General features: G+C 47.3%; 5 non-coding genes across 5 annotated transcripts; 2 read left to right on the top strand and 3 right to left on the bottom strand.

Annotated features, from left to right (window-relative positions):
• Positions 1-2,284: 2,284 nt before the first annotated feature.
• On the bottom strand, positions 2,285-2,356 carry Trnaw-cca (transfer RNA tryptophan (anticodon CCA)). Its single transcript has one exon. It is a non-coding gene; the product is annotated as a tRNA-Trp (tRNA).
• A 118-nt stretch (positions 2,357-2,474) lies between these two features.
• Trnaa-cgc (transfer RNA alanine (anticodon CGC)) lies at positions 2,475-2,546 on the top strand. The gene has a single exon. It is a non-coding gene; the product is annotated as a tRNA-Ala (tRNA).
• Positions 2,547-8,245: 5,699 nt separating this feature from the next.
• Positions 8,246-8,317, bottom strand: Trnaw-cca (transfer RNA tryptophan (anticodon CCA)). The gene has a single exon. It is a non-coding gene; the product is annotated as a tRNA-Trp (tRNA).
• A 118-nt stretch (positions 8,318-8,435) lies between these two features.
• On the top strand, positions 8,436-8,507 carry Trnaa-cgc (transfer RNA alanine (anticodon CGC)). Its single transcript has one exon. It is a non-coding gene; the product is annotated as a tRNA-Ala (tRNA).
• Positions 8,508-14,814: 6,307 nt separating this feature from the next.
• On the bottom strand, positions 14,815-14,886 carry Trnaw-cca (transfer RNA tryptophan (anticodon CCA)). The gene has a single exon. It is a non-coding gene; the product is annotated as a tRNA-Trp (tRNA).
• Positions 14,887-19,256: the final 4,370 nt, after the last annotated feature.

The following is a 19,256-nucleotide window of genomic DNA, read 5'->3' on the forward strand; positions in this document are numbered from 1 at the left end:
CCGGAACATACAAATTTGAAAAACACACTTCTTGACAAAGCGCAATATCGGTATCGGACTGATACATGAAGTCCCGGAGGGCAGCAATTTTAGTTGCACTCTGGATCTTGTTAATATTAACAGTCATAACGTGATACGTTTGATCCATGAGCAAGAGCTGTTATTTTTTACTTGACTTTCCGGCGATTAGGCATATGTAGTCCGAATTCACGTGTCATTCGTGGGCTCAAAGTGTAGTCGTGAGCTTGAGACGTTGCGGTTAACATGCCATACCACTGTTCGCAGATACATGTGGCATTGTTGTCTCCGTATCGTCTGCCCAGTCATAACGACTATTTTGGGTAGATTGTCTACGTTGGGAAGTAGGTACGTCCTGATGGTCTGAAAATTCGAGGCCTGGTGCTCCTTCGTCCCGGACATCGTTCTCAGGTGATGTCCGTAGATGCGATGTTATGCTTCCGACCTCAGGTTCCCTCCGGCCATGGTCTTCGATCGTTGTCTGTTCCTGAATGCTCCTCAACCTATCCCGCAGAGCCGGGGCTAAGCTTTCAGCAGCCTGGTGTGCTAACCGCTTTTTGCGACGTTTCCTAGCTTTCCGAGGCGATCTTGACCGCTCTGGAGACGAATCGGGGGATTTTTCGGACGAATGCGGAGACGAAGTCGGCGATGCAAGCCGTTCCTGTGTTCTAGTCGAAGATCCAACGCTGCTCTTTTCACCAGGCGTGGAAGAAAGTTCTACCGCAGGTAGACTCGCCTCTGTCGCAGGGGGCCTGTCAGCCGCGCTGTGGGAAGCAGAACCGTAGTCATTGACTCCTTGTGTCAGTTGGATGATCGAGTGATCGATGATCATGTCTTGCCCAACAATATTCTTAACTGGATCGTCCGTTGCCGCTACTTTCGTGTTGGTCTCGTCCTGTCGTTCGCAATCAGGCGGTTGCAGGGAGGTATCCACAGTAACCGCAGAAGGTTCTGCTCGCGAGCTACGAGAAGGATCGGCACAGTCGTAAGGTACAGGTACCTGGCTTTCACTGGTGGTGCGCTGGGGCGCCGTATGGTTAGTCATAGCTACGGATCTACCACTGTCTATATGGTTGAAAACACTCTCGGGATGCTCGCATTGGTCCCCTAGTTCGAATGATGTCTGCCGAGCTGATCGCAAAGGTGACGTGGCAGCAGCGTACGTCATCTGCAGGTGAACTACAGGCCCTGCACCTGCGGATTCTACACTTGATAATTGAGGAACCCTCCGTCTACAGCACTCAGCACGTACGTGCTCTGTCGAGTTACAAATGGCACAGGTATGAGGCTGTCCATCGTAAATGATCAACGCACGGTATCCTCCAATAATTACAAAGGAAGGAATGTGCTTGAGAAGTTCCATCTTAACCTGGCGAACGCCATTCAAAACGGGAAACATGTGCGGCTCTGACCACAATTCCGCAACATTGGAAATTACCCTGCCATACGCCCCGAGAACACGATTGATTTCGACTACAGGCATTTCAAAAGGAAGCTCAAATACTCTTACTGTCCGTATTCCCATCCCAGCATAGGATACTACGACATCGCTAACTGAGCCGTCTAAGTGATTGAGCTTAATAATACCTCCACATTGTTCAACAATTGCGACACATTTAGCAGGGTCTGCCAATTTCACATATGCCGAGTTAGTCACAAACGATAAATGAACTCCAACTAAATCATCTTTAGTAAGTCCAACTTTTTCTGTGAGCCACAGTTAGATTTCAAAAGCTTTCCGTCGTACGAAATTTCTATCGAAAGCGAATTTAATCGTGTCTTTTCTCATTTTCATCAAATCAATACACAATGAAGTGAAGTAATGCGCTTGCGAGCCGGCCTACCTGGCTCGCAGGAAAACAGCCTTGTTGACACGAAACGTCCGCAGCGGCCGCCACACGTCCGTCTCGCGCCGAAGACGAGGCGCGAATGACTGAGCTATACCCCCTTTCACGATCTTTCTGTTCCCATAACTTCAGGAAAAATATTATACTCTGCCTGGCGAAAGACGTCTAATCGAGCAAAATATTGCGTAATCATTATCTCTCAGTTATATATTAGCGTTAAACGATATAAATATCAAAAATACTAGACACTTCGGGCCTGGAGAAAGTGCGAGTCGGCACCTTCACCTTAATGTCAGAACGCGAAAATTGCACTAGTAGCTTTTTTCAAGCAAATTCTGTTCGTCCGTTCTCCGTAATCGTTTGGTATCTGATTAAACTGACATACTCGCCTATGGCTTTCGTAAACGAAAATTTCATTGTGACCCCGACGTGATTTGAACACGCAACCTTCTGATCTGGAGTCAGACGCGCTACCGTTGCGCCACGGAGTCGACGCTGTTTAGGTCTTGTCATGAATACGTTCCTCGAACACTTACTGTACCGTTCAAACCCAAGAAATAATGACAGTAGGATCCACGAGACACTCGTCCCAGATGTACTTGCTCTGGCGGGGGTGTAACTCAGTGGTAGAGTGTCTGCTTCGCATGCAGAAAGTCCTGGGTTCAAATCCCAGCTCCTCCAATTTTTGTTTCTCCGTGCAGCAGTACATGAAAACTTTTGCCTATCACCATATTCTACAAAATTCAGTGTACAAGATTCTTCCCCCAAGCAAGTGGATTTCGTACAGTTCGACCTCATGGCGGGAGGACGATGACCTGCAAGACCCTGGGCTGCGATCCCCCCCATTGAAACGTTGCTCCAAAGCCTTCGGTATGGCGTGCAGGGTGCATCTCAAACATGTATTTGCAACTCACCGCGACAATCGTCATTTGTTTTTTTCGAGATACTGAAAAATGAAGGGGGCACCCGGGATTGAACCGGGGACCTCTCGATCTGCAGTCGAATGCTCTACGACTTTTTTTTCTTTTTTTTTCTTTTTTTTCTTTTTTTGCCTTATCCATTTTTTATGTTTTTTTGTTTTTTTTTGTTTTTTTTATTTTTTCTTTTTTTTTGTACAAGTAAACAAAATCCCTTCTTTTGGGGTTGTGGAAAGAAAATAGGTCCGCTACATTCTTCCATCATTCTGCGGGAGCGATTTTTATAGGAGAGCCAGGCGTACTTCAGCCCGTTGGCGTCTCATGTTTGCGTCAGCAACCTATTAGCGCTGCTACACGAGGGCAAAGGGTAATCGAAATAGCCACCTTGTTGGCGTATGGCGTAAAAGGAATGACAAACTTAATAGATAATTGCATTAAAAAAAAGGAAAAAACTGTAATCCTGATATTGTACAAAATATCGTTTAATCGTTCTTCAGCTCTGTCGGTAGGACAAAGTTCGGTTCAAGAAATTTGCGTAATATTCTTTGTATTTCTTTTGTCGTTCGAGCTTTTGATGTTCTGTCATCAGGTACATCCAATAGTCTGCTGCACTCTTCGCCATAGCCGTTGAGATGTAATGGACTGTCAGTCCTATGAGCCAGTTGGCTGACCTTTGTTAGGATATGGCACGTCATCTGGCAGAAGGACGTGTGTCGGTGTAATGGTGTTAGGTGACGTGCGGAGCACATGTGCTAGTTTTTGCCTGAAGAGATTCCACACGTCTTTCACATCGTCACAGACGAAACAATGTTCTTCAGTGTCGATGACATTGCAGCTGGGACAGTTTGGTGTGTGTGCCAGACGTATCGCGTGCAATTGAGAGTTGTTGGGGATTTTTCTATTGACTGCGAGGTACCACGTCGATCGCACATTGGATGGTAGATGGGGGTCAGATATGTTTTCCCATATGTTTTTCCAGTTATAATGTCGAAATTTGTTTTCTATTCGATTGCGCAATTTTCCTTCCAGCAAGGTGTTGTAAACCTCCTTAACCTGATATATGTCCTTCTCCGGCATTCTATGGCGTACATAGCTGTATTCCACAAGGAAATGTTTATAGTGGTACAGCTCGTGGGAGATGTTATGCACATCGATAGGTGGATCTCTGCTGACTGGAGTGATTTCACGTAAGAGATGAGCCACTAAGGTCCGCGGTGATCGTTGCCACTGTTTATAAGTTTTGCTAACGTATAGCGCTCGCGCTTTAAGGCAGATGTCTGTTAGATGTAGCCCTCCATTGCGTGTCGGTAGCGTCACCGTATCATATGAAACCTTAAATATATGACCTCTGCTGACAAAATAACCAAGCGCTGCTTGCATTTGGTGTGCTATGGTTCGTGGCAGAGGTAGCACTTGAGCAACATAGTTTACTTTGGAGGTTATATAGGTATTGGCTAGTTGCACTTTTTGTATTGCATTTAAATTACGCAAGCTGTGTTGTTTTATGCTTGCTCGTAATGTGGCAAGTAATTTTCTATAATTGAGAGCGGCTGTGCGGCGGATATTATTCGTATATTCTATTCCATGGCATTTTATTTTTTCCACAGTGTTGATACGTCCAGCGGCTCTGATCTCTATGCCCCTACCAAGATTCATAATACCAGATTTATTGCGGTTGAGTTTAGCTCCTGACGCCAGTTCGTAGGTCGCCACAACTTCAAGTACTGTTGCCACCTCGCTTTCGTCAGTCACAAGTACCCCTACATCGTCCGCGTAGGCTTGACATATGATCTTCTGTCCGTTTATATGTAGTCCACGGAGTTGCCGAGTCAGGGATACTAAGAGAGGTTCAAGCGCAATCGCGAAAAGCGTCATGGACATGGGGCAACCTTGTCTTACCGAACTGTGAATATTGATCGGGTGACTGAGTTGTCCGTTGACACTAATTCTTGACGTGCTATTCGTCAGTATGTTTTTCACGGAGGCTATAATTTTCTGTGGGAAGTGCATGGATGTCATACACCGGAACAGGTACGAATGATTAACTTTATCAAAGGCTTTTTCAAAGTCAAGCGACATCAGGGCACAGCGAATGCTGCAGGCTTCCGATATCGCTATAATGTCCCTGTAGTCGAATAAGGTCTGAAATATCGTTCTATCCTTTCCCACACTTGTCTGGTAAGCTCCTGTCACTGTACGAATAACTGAATTAAACCTTTGCATCATGATACGGGCGAAGATTTTTTAATCACTATTGAGAAGTGTGATGGGTCGAAGATTCTCCACGGTTTTGCCTCTTGGTGTTTTGGGGACCAAGACCACTGTACCTTCACAGAATTCCTTCGGAAGGGCAGTGTCGGCATTTAGGATTTCATTGCAGACGAGGGTCAACTTAGCAATTATCTGTTCGCGAAAAGTTTGATAAAATTCAGCGGGTAGCCCATCTGGTCCAGGTGATTTATTCTTTGGACTCCTCGAGATTGCATCTTCGACGTCTTCGTCCGTTATTCTTGCTGCGAGCACATCAGCTTCTTCTGGAGTGAGTCGCTCTGTCGTCCTAGCAGTGAGAGCTTGCTGCACTGTTTCATCTGTCTGCGTATTGGCCAGCAACTCACTAAAGTGTCGATGGATCTCGTCTCGTATTGCAGCTTGACCTGTCAAGAGTCTCCCGTCTGAAGTTTTGAGTTCCGTCAGAATTTTCCGTTTTTGTCTTTTGTTCTCTTGGAGGATGTGGTACATTGATGTTGTTTCTTCTCGTGTATCGTTCTGCAAACGCGTTCGTAATTTAGAGCCTTCGAGATGGTGTCTCTGCAGGGTGAGCAACTTTGCTTTTATTCTGTTGATTTGCCCATAGTTTGTAATGATTGTAGCATCCTGAACGCACAAGTCTCTCAGACAGCTGAAGTAAAAGTCTAATGTCCGCTTCCGCCACGCGACTTTTTCACGGGAGTAAGTTTTCATTGTCTTTATTATTGCGGGCTTCGCGCAGTTTAGCCACCAATTCAGCGCCGTACCGTACAAATGGAACTTCCTTTCACATTCTGCCCAAGTGGTGTGGAAGGCGGCGTGACATCCAGGATCCGAAAGATGAGCAACGTTTAGCTTCCACTGACCTCTCGCCCTGTAAGTTCCTTGTCTCCCTAAATTTATCGTACATATGTAGGCGAAATGATCAGAGAAAATAGTGGGCCATAGCTCAGACTGTAAAACGTGTTTCCTTAAATTGGACGTTGCGTAAATCCTGTCGATACGACTGGCAGAATGGCTGGTGATATAGGTGAAACCTAGCTGATCACCATGTTTTAGTTCCCAAGTATCTAACAGATGGAATTCTCTGACGATGTTCTCCAGCTCCAGAGATTTGTTACAATTTGGCGTCTGATCTTTGGGACTCAGCACGCAATTAAAGTCACCCGCAAATATTATTTGTTCAAATCGCACCGCGAAAAGGGGGGCGATGTCCTCCTTGAAAAATTCGGCCCTGCGGCGCTTGTTTCCGGTTCCTGACGGGGCATACATGTTGATAAACCTGGTGTTGTTTATCGTGACAGCGAGACCTCTACTGTTCGGCAGTTTCGTCACATCTGTAAGTAGGATCCCCTCTTCAGTCATAATCGCTGTGCCGAGGCTATTGTCATTGCCAGGATTGATGACGGCGTTGTAGCCAGTGATGTCGTCCAAACGGATAGCCGTTACTTCTTGCAGCATTAAGATGTCAACATCAGCGGCGTACAGAAAATCTTGGAGATTTCTCAGATTGAGGGTGCTGCTAATTTTATTTATATTCAAGGTCGCAATTCTGTACGCCTGCAAGGACGACATGTCGACTATACCGTATCAGGTGGGATACTGTTTGCCAGGTGAAGTGGATGTTTGCTCTACTTAGAAGAAGTCGGCATCATCAACTTCTGCACGAGCGTCTTTGATGGTGGTTTGTTGCCGGGTGGACACATCTTGTCGACGGGAGGGTGCCGTCGGTCCTGAACGTTGTGGTATGTCAGCCACCTCTGCATCATGGTTTTGCTCCTCCATGTCATCCGCCCAATCTCGCGTGCACGTAACTTCCCGCGTGTCCGTTTTTGGTACAGGTGGAGGGTCCTTCGGACTAGCTGTACAGCCTGGAATGTAGATTCCACGGTCGGGTTCAGTGTCCTCGTTTCGGGTCTTTGTTTTTGTTGATCGATCTTCCAGAGGAGCTGCTTGTGTCGTCTCCGCCAATTCTTGGCCTATCTGTTTCGCCTTTTCACGCAGGATTGGCGCGATTTCTGCTGCTCCCTGACGGGCTATTCGACGTTTCTTCCGTTTCTTTGGTGAAACAGTTGTAGGCTGCGGGTCATTATCCTCCGATGTTGCAACTGTGTCCTCTTTGTGGTGCCCGACTTCTTCGAGTGGTTTGCACATGCCTTCTTCTGCCGTCTTAGCCTGGTCTTGTTCGGCACACCTGTCAGTGTCCTCGTCTTGTGAGTGTGCTGGACCTGTAGCTTCTATGCTGCTAGTATCCATGGCTACGGTACCATCGGGAACGTCGGCATAAGCAACTACCGCCCTGTCGAAACACATATCTGGAGCGACGTCACTGCGAATTGCGGCGGCGTACGTCACGGGTAGCGTGGCCATCTGACTAGGCGGGTTCCGCTCCCCAGTCGGCAGTTGCGTCACACGCCGTTGAACACACTGCGCGCGGACGTGTTGGGTCGAACCACAACCCGAGCAGGTTCTCGGCTGGCCATCGTAAATGATGATCGCTCGATATCCACCAATCCAGAGATACGATGGGATATGTTTCAGCATGTCAATCTTAACTTGCCTGACTCCATTTAATACTGGATACTTGTGCAAGCTAGACCATTTTTCGGCGACATTGCTGATAATGGAGCCATAGTCTCTCAGTTTGTTGTTAATCTCCTCGGGCGTTATTTCAAAGGGGAGCTCAAAGATTCGAAGCGTTCTTATTCCCATTCCGGCACGCGAAACCGTGACCTGCCCTATGTGTCCGTCTGAATGTTTGAATTTTGCCACCCCACCACATGTTTCTACAATTTGGTCGCACTTGTCAGAACTGGATAACTTAAGGAACACAGTTGGACTGACAATCGACAGGTGAATTCCAATCAATTCATCCACTGTGATCTGAAAAGTTTCTTCGATAAATGCCTCAACTTCGTAAGATTTCGGTCGGGCGTAGCTCGGATCGAAAATCAACTTCAAAGTATCGCGTCGCGTTGTCTGTTCCATTACGTCATTCTAGAATGTGATCGTAGACTATGAATAACGCAGAAAGCGCGCACTCACCACACAGCGCCGGCCGCTCGCAGCGACGATGTAAACACCGCAACAGCCGCTCCGCACGTCCGCACAGCACGGCCGCCGGCGGCGGAATGCTTCGTCTGTTCTCCGTAATCGTTTGGTATCTGATTAAACTGACATACTCGCCTATGGCTTTCGTAAACGAAAATTTCATTGTGACCCCGACGTGATTTGAACACGCAACCTTCTGATCTGGAGTCAGACGCGCTACCGTTGCGCCACGGAGTCGACGCTGCTTACGTCTTGTCATGAATAGGTTCCTCGAACACTTACTGTACCGTTCAAACCTAAGAAATAATGACAGTAGGATCCACGAGACACTCGTCCCAGATGTACTTGCTCTGGCGGGGGTGTAACTCACTGGTAGAGTGTCTGCTTCGCATGCAGAAAGTCCTGGGTTCAAATCCCAGCTCCTCCAATTTTTCTTTCTCCGTGCAGCAGTACATGAAAACTTTTGCCTATCACCATATTCTACAAAATTCAGTGTACAAGATTCTTCCCCCAAGCAAGTGGATTTCGTACAGTTCGACCTCATGGCGGGAGGACGATGACCTGCAAGACCCTGGGCTGCGATCCCCCCCATTGAAATGTTGCTCCAAAGCCTTCGGTATGGCGTACAGGGTGCATCTCAAACATGTATTTGCAACTCACCGCGACAATCGTCATTTGTTTTTTCGAGATACTGAAAAATGAAGGGGGCACCCGGGATTGAACCGGGGACCTCTCGATCTGCAGTCGAATGCTCTACGACTTTTTTTTTTTTTTTTTTTTTTTTTTTTTTTGATTAAGTCCGACGCCTTATCCATTTTTTTTTTTTTGGAGCAACAAAAACGCGCAATTCCGGTACCGGGAATCGAACCCGGGCCTCCTGGGTGAGAGCCAGGTATCCTAGCCACTTTTTTTTTTTTTTGGCCGGGAATCGAACCCGGATCAACTGCTTTTCTTTTAATTTTTTTTTTTTTTTTGACCGATGCCTTATCCAATTTTTTTTTTTCAGACGCCTTAACCACTTTTTTTTTTTTTTTTTTCGATTACCTCCTGCACCCTAAGCAGGAATCATACCCCTTTTTTTTTTTTTCTTCAGTCGAATGCTCTATTTTTTTTTTACTTTGTGTGAAAATTTTTTAACTTTCTTTTTGTTCCTTATCTTTTTTTTTTTTTTTGTCCGGTTGGACTAATGTTCCAAATGGTATTTTTTTTTTCCTTAGTGTCGAATCTCTTTGTTCGTTGTATTGTGTTTATTCGTTTGTCTTCTGTCCTTCTTTGTTGGTTTCTTTCTTCCGGTTTGCATTTTTGTTTTTTCAAACACACTAAATTACGTATGTCGTCGAAAGAACTGCTACTGGGAAGGAAATATTCGTGAAATTCAGACGTTATCATATGCATCATCCCCAGGAGACAAATGAATGTCTTCGCAGAGAGTATATCCTTCGACTGTAGTACAGGGATGACGAATTGTTGTAACAGATGTCCCACTTATCCATGTTCTATGGCATCTCAAGGACGACGTGAAGAAAACGTTGAAATGTTGACTGATACCGGTGACCATATTGGCTGGTTGTGCGCCAGTGTTGGGTTGAGAGATAGACTTGAAAATCTGAGACATTAGGGGCACTGCCGGACAGAATATAGTTGATAAAATGTCCCACGAGCCATAGGTAGCTGTTATGTTTGGCAGCTGGAAAAAGTCGGAAATCTGGGCGCAGAATGTCGTGGATCTGAATCGCATGAGGCGCAGTCCGGTTAAGCACAGCGAGTTTTTTGCGCGTCCGGTTCCAGATGTGCACTTGGTCCTTGCAGACAAACAGATGTGGAATAGTCGCCACCTCGTGGCACAAGCCGCAGTAGGGACTCGGTTCAAGATTAATCCTGTGTCGCTTTTCTTGCGTCGGAACAGTTTCAGTGACCACGTCATACCATTTGGAGCGAACATCTGTCGGAAGCGTCGGATTGTGAATGTTAGTCCAAACGAGGGACCAATTGCAAGCCGGATACTTCTTTTCCAAGGGCCCAGGCAGTGACGGCCGAAGTAATTGGCGGTACAGTTGGACTGTCGGCTTCTTGAAAAGCTCATCGTCGAGATAGCTACTTTCAAGATAATACAGTGCTATATGCTGAAAGTGCGAGCTGACGCGGCCAATGTCCACAGGCGGAGATAAATTGCGAGGGCGGGACAGCTGATAGAGCCGCTTCGTGACGGTGTCCTCGCTGGCGGTGAGTATCCGCCATGAGCGTCTCAGATACAGAGCAAGGGCGTGAATGCCGGGGTTTTTCAAGCCAAGGCCTCCCATATCGCATGGCAAAGCAGTCGTGGTGAAGGAAACCTTAAAAATATTGAGCTTCCAGACGTACCAGGCGGCCGCTGCTAGAAGCGATCTTGCTACTGTGGTTGGCATGGGTAGGACGGCGGCAACAAACTGTAATTTGGAGAGGGCATAAGAATTGACGAAAAACGCTCGCTGCAAACGATCGAGGTGTCGCATGTTCTGGTCGCGCAGGAGTGCTTTTATCGCCTGAATTTTGGGTATCCAATTTTTGTGAGACATGTCCTGTGGCCGGGCCGTGACGTAGAGACCAAGGTGTTTTCTAGTCTGTACACAGGGCAGCCAAGCGTCGCCTGTGAGCGGTTGTTCCTGACCAAGCGTTAAGACGGCGGATTTAGTGACGTTTAACATTGCACCACTATCGCTTTGGAATACCTCAAGAATGCGCTTCGCTACGGTGACATCGCGAACATCATTAAGGAGCACGCTGACATCGTCAGCGTATGCTTGGACCACAGACTTGACACCATAAAACTGGAATCCAGGTAGGCTATGATGTAGGCGGCGCAACAAGGGTTCCATGAGGATCGCATAAAGCGTCGGTGAGAGAGGGCAGCCTTGCTTGATACCCCGTGAGAGCTGGATGTACTCCGTCAATGTATTATTGATCAGGAACCGTGTACGTGTACCACTGATACAGTTGTTGATGAGGTGGATAAAATTAAGACTGAAGCCCATTGTTTCCATCACGCTACTGAGATAACGATAGTCAGCCCGATCGTAAGCCTTGTCAAAATCGAGAAATGCTATGGCCATTGGAGTGCGGATGTCCCAGGTGAGGGAGACTAAATCCCGATACAGCGTCAAAATGGTGGACAGTGAGCGACCACGTATCGCACTCATTTGGTATGGTCCCAGAAGATCGGGTAACAGCTGCCGTAATCGGGCATTGAGGGCGCGCGTCAGAAGTTTAAAGTCCGCATTGAGCAAAGTAATGGGCCGCAGATCTTTGGTGGTGGTCGGCGTCGGCGTCTTAGGTAGTAAAACAGTTAACCCCTCTGTGAAGGCTCGGGGCAGAGCAATCCCACGTAGTATTTCATTGTACACCTCCGTGAGTCCGTCCCCTAATATAGGCCAATATTTGACGTAAAACTCGACAGAGAGCCCGTCCGTGCCCGGAGATTTATTTCGTGGTGCGGCAAGCAGGGCATCCTTTAGTTCTTCGTTGGTAAAGGGAGCGAACAAGTCCCGATTGTGGTCGTCGGTAATGCGGTACGGTGGGTGTCCAGAGTGATACCATTCTCGCACTTTCTCATGTGGTACACCCGCACGGGTGTAAAGTGCGGCAAAGTGGTTGGCAACATGGTTTTTGATGTCGTGGTGTTGGGTATAAAAAGCACCGTCGGCATCTTGCAACTTATGAATAAGTTTCCTGCGCGCCGCATGTAACTGTTGGACGATATGGTGAACAGACGTCTGCTGTTGCGGCAAGTTGGTGAAGTCACGTGCACGAATCTGGTGGCCGATAGCGTTCCGTCCCATCAAGGATGTAATTTTCGCTTGGAGTCTGCGTACGTGCGTGATGTTATTAGGCACCTGATGATAATCCCGGTACAATTCTCGCAGGGCGCAGAAATAGAATTCAGTGATTTCCTTCTCACCGCGCGCGCGAATCCTGGCGTGGTGTTTGAGGCAAGTAATGAGTTTCCTCTTTGCATAAAGCGTCCACCAATCAATCCACGTGGGGTACGGGGGCCTGCGTGATGTTACGGAATGCCAAACCGACCGTATCTCACGCTCTAAAGTGGCGTCTTGTAAGAGGCGACAGTTGAGTTGCCATCGTCCGAAGCCTCTGTAAACCTTCTGCGGCGAGTGATTAAAGACGGTGTGGTAAGCGATATGGTCACTGAAATTAACGGACCAATATTCGCAAGTTCCCACGTCGGCTAAAAGACCGCGGTGCACATATATGCGATCTAACCTGCTGGAAGACGTCGGCGTAAAGTGAGTAAAGGCAACTTCATCTGGGTGTAAGGTCTCCCACGTGTCGACTAACTGCAATTCTGTGACCAGTGTCAGCAGTTCCTGACTGAAGTTAAAATTCGGCGTTTGATCGGAGCGGCGCAAAACGCAGTTAAAGTCACCACCCATAATAATACGCAGGCGCAAGTCGGTGATTAAAGGCGCTATCTCTCCAGTATAAAACTCCCTCCTCGCCGCTCGCGCGCTGGAACCGGAAGGAGCGTACACATTAAGAAGGAGTACATCATGGAACTGGGCGGCAATGCCTCGTCCGGTAGGTAACATGGACAAACAAGAACATTCAATGCCTTCCCGATACAGAATGATCGTAGCGGCCTCCGTTCCTATATTGACAATGGCGTCATAACCGGGGACGTCGGCTAGGAGTGGAGTCATTGCTTCCTGTACGACAGAATATCTATATCAGCGGCCCGTAAATACTGTCGAAGGCTGTGGGTTTTTGCTTGAGAGACAATGCGGTTTACATTCATAGTAGAAATCTTATAGGATTATCGTGAACGGAGCGATATGGGACGACTGGTCATCTGCAGATGGAAACAGGTAAGATTTTTATCCCTTCAGCAGTCGTTCGCTTCGGAGGTCGAATAAGTCTAGACGTCGCCATCCGTGGAAGCTGCATTGCGCCGAGGCGTAAGCAGCGTATCACCAGTTGCCATCGGTTCGTCACGGTCGGGAGTGCCGGCCATATCTTCAGTGTCATCCGCCCAATTGACAACAGACACAGCCGTTGTCGCGCCTGCTGTGGCGGTTCCGGAACCGCATAGCGGGCCGTCAGCCTGCGCATCCGGCACTTGGTCCGTCCGCGGTGGTGCACAAGTCTCTGCCCTCCCCGTGTCAAGGTTGGAGACATCATCGTCAATATTCATGGGTGAGGCCAACGACGGAAGACAATCGTCGGTCCCCGAGGTGTCATCGCAGATCATGCGGCCTGCTTGTTTGGCCTTTTCACGCAAGAGGGGCGCCGATTGGGCTGCCTCAGGACGAGCGATCCGACGTTTCTTGTGTTTTTTCGGGGAGGACCTACCGACGGAGACTTCCGCGTTCTCTAAAGGTAGAGGAAGAGTCCCTGTCTCTTGCCGTCTGTCAACATCGGTAGTAGCAGCCTCTACGCCGTCGACCCGAGCTGCCTCACGTGAGGCGTCACGGGGCACCGCGTCTAGTAAGCCAGTGGCCGGCAAAGCTTCCTGAGTGGTAGAGAGTTCCATAGGTACATCTCCGTCATTCGTAATATCGGCCACACGAAGTCCCACGTCCACAGCCGGCGCCGTGCGTGTATTTGCACGGACCGCCGCTACATAAGTAGTCGGTAATATCGTCGGTTGCGTGGGAGTGGCTAGTTCACCCGCAGGCAGCTGTGTTACACGTCGTTGGATGCACTGTGTTCGGACGTGTCCTGTGGAATTACAGCCGGAACATGTACGGGGCTGTCCCTCATACATGATTATCGCCCTATATCCACAAATCGTTAGGTAGGATGGAATATGCCGTTGCAATTCGATCTTAATTTGCCGCACACCATTCAAGACAGGGTACTTATGGAACGAGGCCCACTTTTCGGCAATGTTACTGATAATTTTGCCGTAGGACTTAAGAGAAGCATTAATTTGTTCGGCCGTGATTTCAAAAGGCAACTCGAAAATCCTGACGGTGCGAATACCAAGACCAGCGTGGACAACAGTCACCTCACCCACATTCCCGTCACTGTGTCGAAATTTATAGGTACCGCCACATGACTCGATGATTTTGTCGCACAATTCTGGGTCACGCAATTTGATATAAACTGTGCTACTAACAATAGACAAATGGATACCAATGATATCGGTGGGGGGTAATTTTACGTCTTCATCAAGAAATCGTTCGACTTCGTAATACTTCGGTCGAGAGAAACTGCCATCAAACATCAACTTCAAAGTATCTTTTCGCTCAGGGTGATCCATGTTAGGTTCTAGTCGTTAACAACAAGATGTAATGCGCGCCGCAACGGCCCTCGACTCACCACGTGCCGCACCGCAAGCCGCAGCTGAGCACGTAAACAACGCTCCAGGCACGTCCGACTTGCACGACGGCCGCGCCTCGACTGTCCGACTGAGCTATACCCCCTTTCACGATCTTTCTGTTCCCATAACTTAAGGAACAATATTATACTCTGCCTGGCTAAAGACGTCTAATCGAGCAAAATATTGCGTAATCATTATCTCTCAGTTATATATTAGCATTAAATGATATAAATATCAAAAATACTAGACACTTCGCGCCTGGAGAAAGTGCGAGTCGGCGCCTTCACCTTAATGTCAGAACGCGAAAATTGCACTAGTAGCTTTTTTCAAGCAAGTTCTGTTCGTCCGTTCTCCGTAATCGTTTGGTATCTGATTAAACTGACATACTCGCCTATGGCTTTCGTAAACGAAAATTTCATTGTGACCCCGACGTGATTTGAACACGCAACCTTCTGATCTGGAGTCAGACGCGCTACCGTTGCGCCACGGAGTCGACGCTGCTTAGGTCTTGTCATGAATAGGTTCCTCGGACACTTACTGTACCGTTCAAACCTAAGAAATAATGACAGTAGGATCCACGAGGCACTCGTCCCAGATGTACTTGCTCTGGCGGGGGTGTAACTCAGTGGCAGTTCGCCGGCGGACGGCGTGGAGGTAGGACGTAGTGTGGTGTGCGCTGCGCCGTCTGTGCTTCCGCGTGGTAAGTCTTGCGCTTGCTGCAGCTTAAAGCTCTGTTTATCGAAAACTTCGAGAAGTAATGAGTAGCATGCAGTGATGGCTCAACCATGTCGAAAAGATACGTTGAAACTTACCTTTGATTCTCGATATGCCAGACCTAAGTCTTTTGAAGTAGAGAATTGGTTAGAAGAAGATGTGAAGCTCTCCTTTAATGATATAATCGGGATCCATCTGTCGATTGTAGCTTGTGTCGTGTTTGTTAAAATGCGTAGTTCCGAGTTGTGCGAGAAAATAGTTGAGTCTTCCGGAGGTGTCATGAAATTTAAGCACTCAGATGGAAACGTTGGTGAAGTCACTGTTGCACATGCTGGTTTTGGCATTCGCACAGTTCGAATATTCGAGTTGCCTTTTGAGATTTCAGCTGACCAAATTAATGCCGTAATTTCACCCTTCGGCAAAGTGCTCAGCAACTTTGCCGAGAAATGGTCAAGCGCGCACAAATTCCCAGTACTAAATGGAGTACGGCAGCTTCGAGTAGAGTTACAAAAGCACATCCCGTCGTACATAAATGTTTGCGGATATAGAGGGATTGTAATTTATGACGATCAACCGCGAACCTGTGCCGCCTGTAACAAGCCTGGGCACGTTCGCGCAGAATGTATACAGCGGCGCGTTGCACAGCTGCCGGCCGGCGAGGCCGCCAGGCCACCGGCGATGACAACACTGCCTGGATCTTACGCCGCCGTAGCACGCGAACGGCCAACTGCTTCCTCAGCCCCTGAACCGTGTGCAAATAGAAATTCTCCAGACACTGAAATTCCGATGGATGTCAGTGCCGTCATAGCTGACGACCTACAAGAGTCCCACCAACCTACGAAAACAGTTGAAGTTCCACCGAAACAGGCACCTGCAACTGTTCAGGTAGCAGATCCACCGGAAGTTGAAGACCGACACACCTTGCAGGAAAGCGAAACTAACTTGGATACTGAAGAAAGTCCGTCGAGAGGCAATTCTCCCAAAAAAAATAAGAAACGCCGGCTGGCGCGCAAAGGTGCAGAGGAGACAGCTCCCACACTCCGACAAAAAGCAAAGGAAATAGGTAGTAGCTTAAGCCAACAGATGGCTGGCAACACGAAAGCGACACCAGTTTCTCAGGAGCGTTCCCCTTCTGCACTGGAAAAACGGGACGTCCAAGGAAAGCTAACAAAGAAAGCACCCACCCAACCTCAAGAAGCGAGTCACTCTCCTGAAGATTCACTCTTCCAACCCACGATGACAACGTCAACCAGCTGGGCAGACGAAAGCGATCATAACAATGCGGATGAAGAAATGACAGAAGTTTCAGAAACTAAAACAGACTGTACTCCAGCCACGAAGGTGGCTGATTTCTTCAACGAAGACGTCTCCGTGAACGAACTTTCTAAAGACCAAGGACACACCACTGAACCATTTGCTACCGGTGAATATTATTAAAATGAGTTTTAAAGCTGACGCTTGCGAGACAAACCGGAAGAATGTTGTTTAAAGTTTGATCAAGTAGAACGGCCAATGTCTGACATACAAGCGTACAAGATCGCTACAGTAAACCTTAATAAGATTCGTAGTTCCTTTAAATTACAGAACTTAAAAGATTTTATATATGCTTCTGACAGTGACATTATCCTTTTACAAGAAGTGACAGACATTGAGCTCGGTAACGTACCTGGCTTCAACGCCTTTATAAACCCAGGGCATGGAACGGAAATGGGCACAGCTCTGCTCGCAAAGGAGGGCATAGTAGTCCAAGATGTGGTAAAACTATCAAACAGTAAAGGCATAGCGGCCACAATAAACAAAATACGAGTCATTAACGTATATGCCCCTTCAGGATCCAGCAACAGGCACCGCAGAGCGGAGTTCTTTAAAGAAGAAGTTGTCCCACTATTTGGAACTCGATATGAACACCTTATCCTGGGAGGAGATTTTAACTGTGTTTTGCATGCCAAAGACCAAACTCCCAATTTCAACAAGTGTACTGAACTGGAACGTATAGTTAATGACCTAAGACTAATAGACTCATGGGAGCATATGCACGGTGCAGCCCCTGGCTTCACCCACACCACAAGTCACTCGGCGAGCCGTCTAGACAGGATATATGTAACTCATAATTTGAAACACCACATTTTGCAGTCCGAAATATGGCCTACCGTTTTCTCGGATCACGCTGCGTACATATGCACAATCAATCTGACAAAACAAGGGACCTATCGAGGTAGAGGCACATGGAAGCTTAACGTGTCACATCTGGAAGACCAAGCTTGTCAGGAGGCATTTTACACGTTATGGAGAGAGTGCGAAAGCAAATTTAGCTCGTACAACTCTGGCACTGACTGGTGGCTGAAACATGCCAAACCTAAAATACGGAGGTTTTTCATAAATTACTCAAAAGACAAAAACTTTTGGTACAAATCAACTATAGACTTCTACTTTCAGTGTCTAAGGGATTTGTACAAGTCCGATGCAACAGTTGTGGATAACTACGAAAGAATTAACTAAATTAAAGCAAAAATTTTGGCTCTTCGGCGTAAACAACTGGAAGGCTACCAAATACGGTCGCGTGCCCAGAACATAGCACAGCACGAGGTCACTTCCATTTATCATGTCATTCGTGAAAGGAAAAGGGCGTCTCGCAAGATATTCTCTGAAATAACAACTGATGATGGAAGGAAGCTGACGAAGCAAAGAGAGATTAAAGAGGCAATCGTACAGCATTTTGAATCCTTAATGTCTAGTCAACCAGTTGACGAACAGCTTCAAGACGAGTTAACGATCAACCTCCAGGGCAAAGTATGCCACGCGGAAGCACAAACTCTCATCTCGGAAGTGACTGAAGAAGATGTCGAAGAAGCTATATATGGATGCATGAAAAATAAGGCTCCAGGGGCAGACGGAATTCCGGCAGAATTTTATCGCAAATTTAGTGACCTCGTAAAAGCTAAGTTAACTCTCATCTGCAACGAACTACTAAACCCTGAAAATGACATCCCGAAAGAATTTCGTGAGGGACTCGTAGTGTTAGTGCCAAAAACCATCAACATGAAAACTGTAAGCGCTCTGAGGCCAATCACGCTTTTAAACAGTGATTACAAAATCTTTGGCCGCATCCTCGCTCGCAGGCTGAAAACCACAATGACCAGCGTTACTGGCCCCTATCAAACAAGTGTGGGCAAAGATAGAAGAATTCTCCAGACCCTTTGTGATTACAGGGACCTAATCTCAACGGCCGACGTCTGCAAAGTAAAATGTGCACTCATCTCACTCGACTTTGATAAAGCATTCGACAGGGTAAATCATCGTTTTCTCCTTCGGACCATGGGCGCAATGGGCTTCCCTCCTAGATTCATAGCAGTAGTACGAAATACATTAACCAACAACTCAGCCAGATTTGTCATCAATGGGCACATTAGCCGCCCGATTGACGTCACCAGCTCCATTAGGCAAGGGTGTCCAATGTCAATGGCACTCTTCGCCATCGCCATCGAGCCCCTGCTTGCTTCCCTTATGAAACATCTACAAGGGCTACAAATACATGGAGAAAAGATCGTGTGCAAGGCGTACGCTGATGATGTTGGCTTCCTAGTCGTGAATGGCACTGAAGTAGAGAGCGCACTGCAAATAGTAACAAAATATGAACAGGCATCTGGTGCAAAACTAAATAGAACAAAGTCGGGGATCTTCAACATCGGCCGTGGAATTGGGACGCAAACGCAGGGTCTGTTACGCGAGCTTGAAACCATGAAATGTCTCGGCATAAATTTTAAAAGAAATATCAAGCACACTATTGCTGCGAATTATCGAAAATTACTTAACAGCATACGCGCCTCTGTACAAGCACATAGTATTAGGAAACTCGATGAACTTCAAAAAGTAATAGTGGCAAATGTATATATCACATCCAAAGTTAATTACGTAGCACAAGTTCTGCCACCACCTGCGCCTTTGTCGAAAAGTATCGCATCTGCACTAGGACATTTTGTCAGCCGCGGTCATATTTTCAAAGTCAAATATGACGTTCTGATGCTCCCTACGAAATGCGGTGGGTTAAATCTCACCGATATCAGCAAAAAAGCGCAAGCCTTATACCTTTCAACCACATACAAACAATGGAAGGAACCACGTGGCACCCTTGCTGCACATTTGTTAAAT

This window comes from Schistocerca serialis, chromosome 4, assembly GCF_023864345.2.
Source record: "Schistocerca serialis cubense isolate TAMUIC-IGC-003099 chromosome 4, iqSchSeri2.2, whole genome shotgun sequence".
Taxonomy (NCBI): Eukaryota; Metazoa; Arthropoda; class Insecta; order Orthoptera; family Acrididae; genus Schistocerca; species Schistocerca serialis.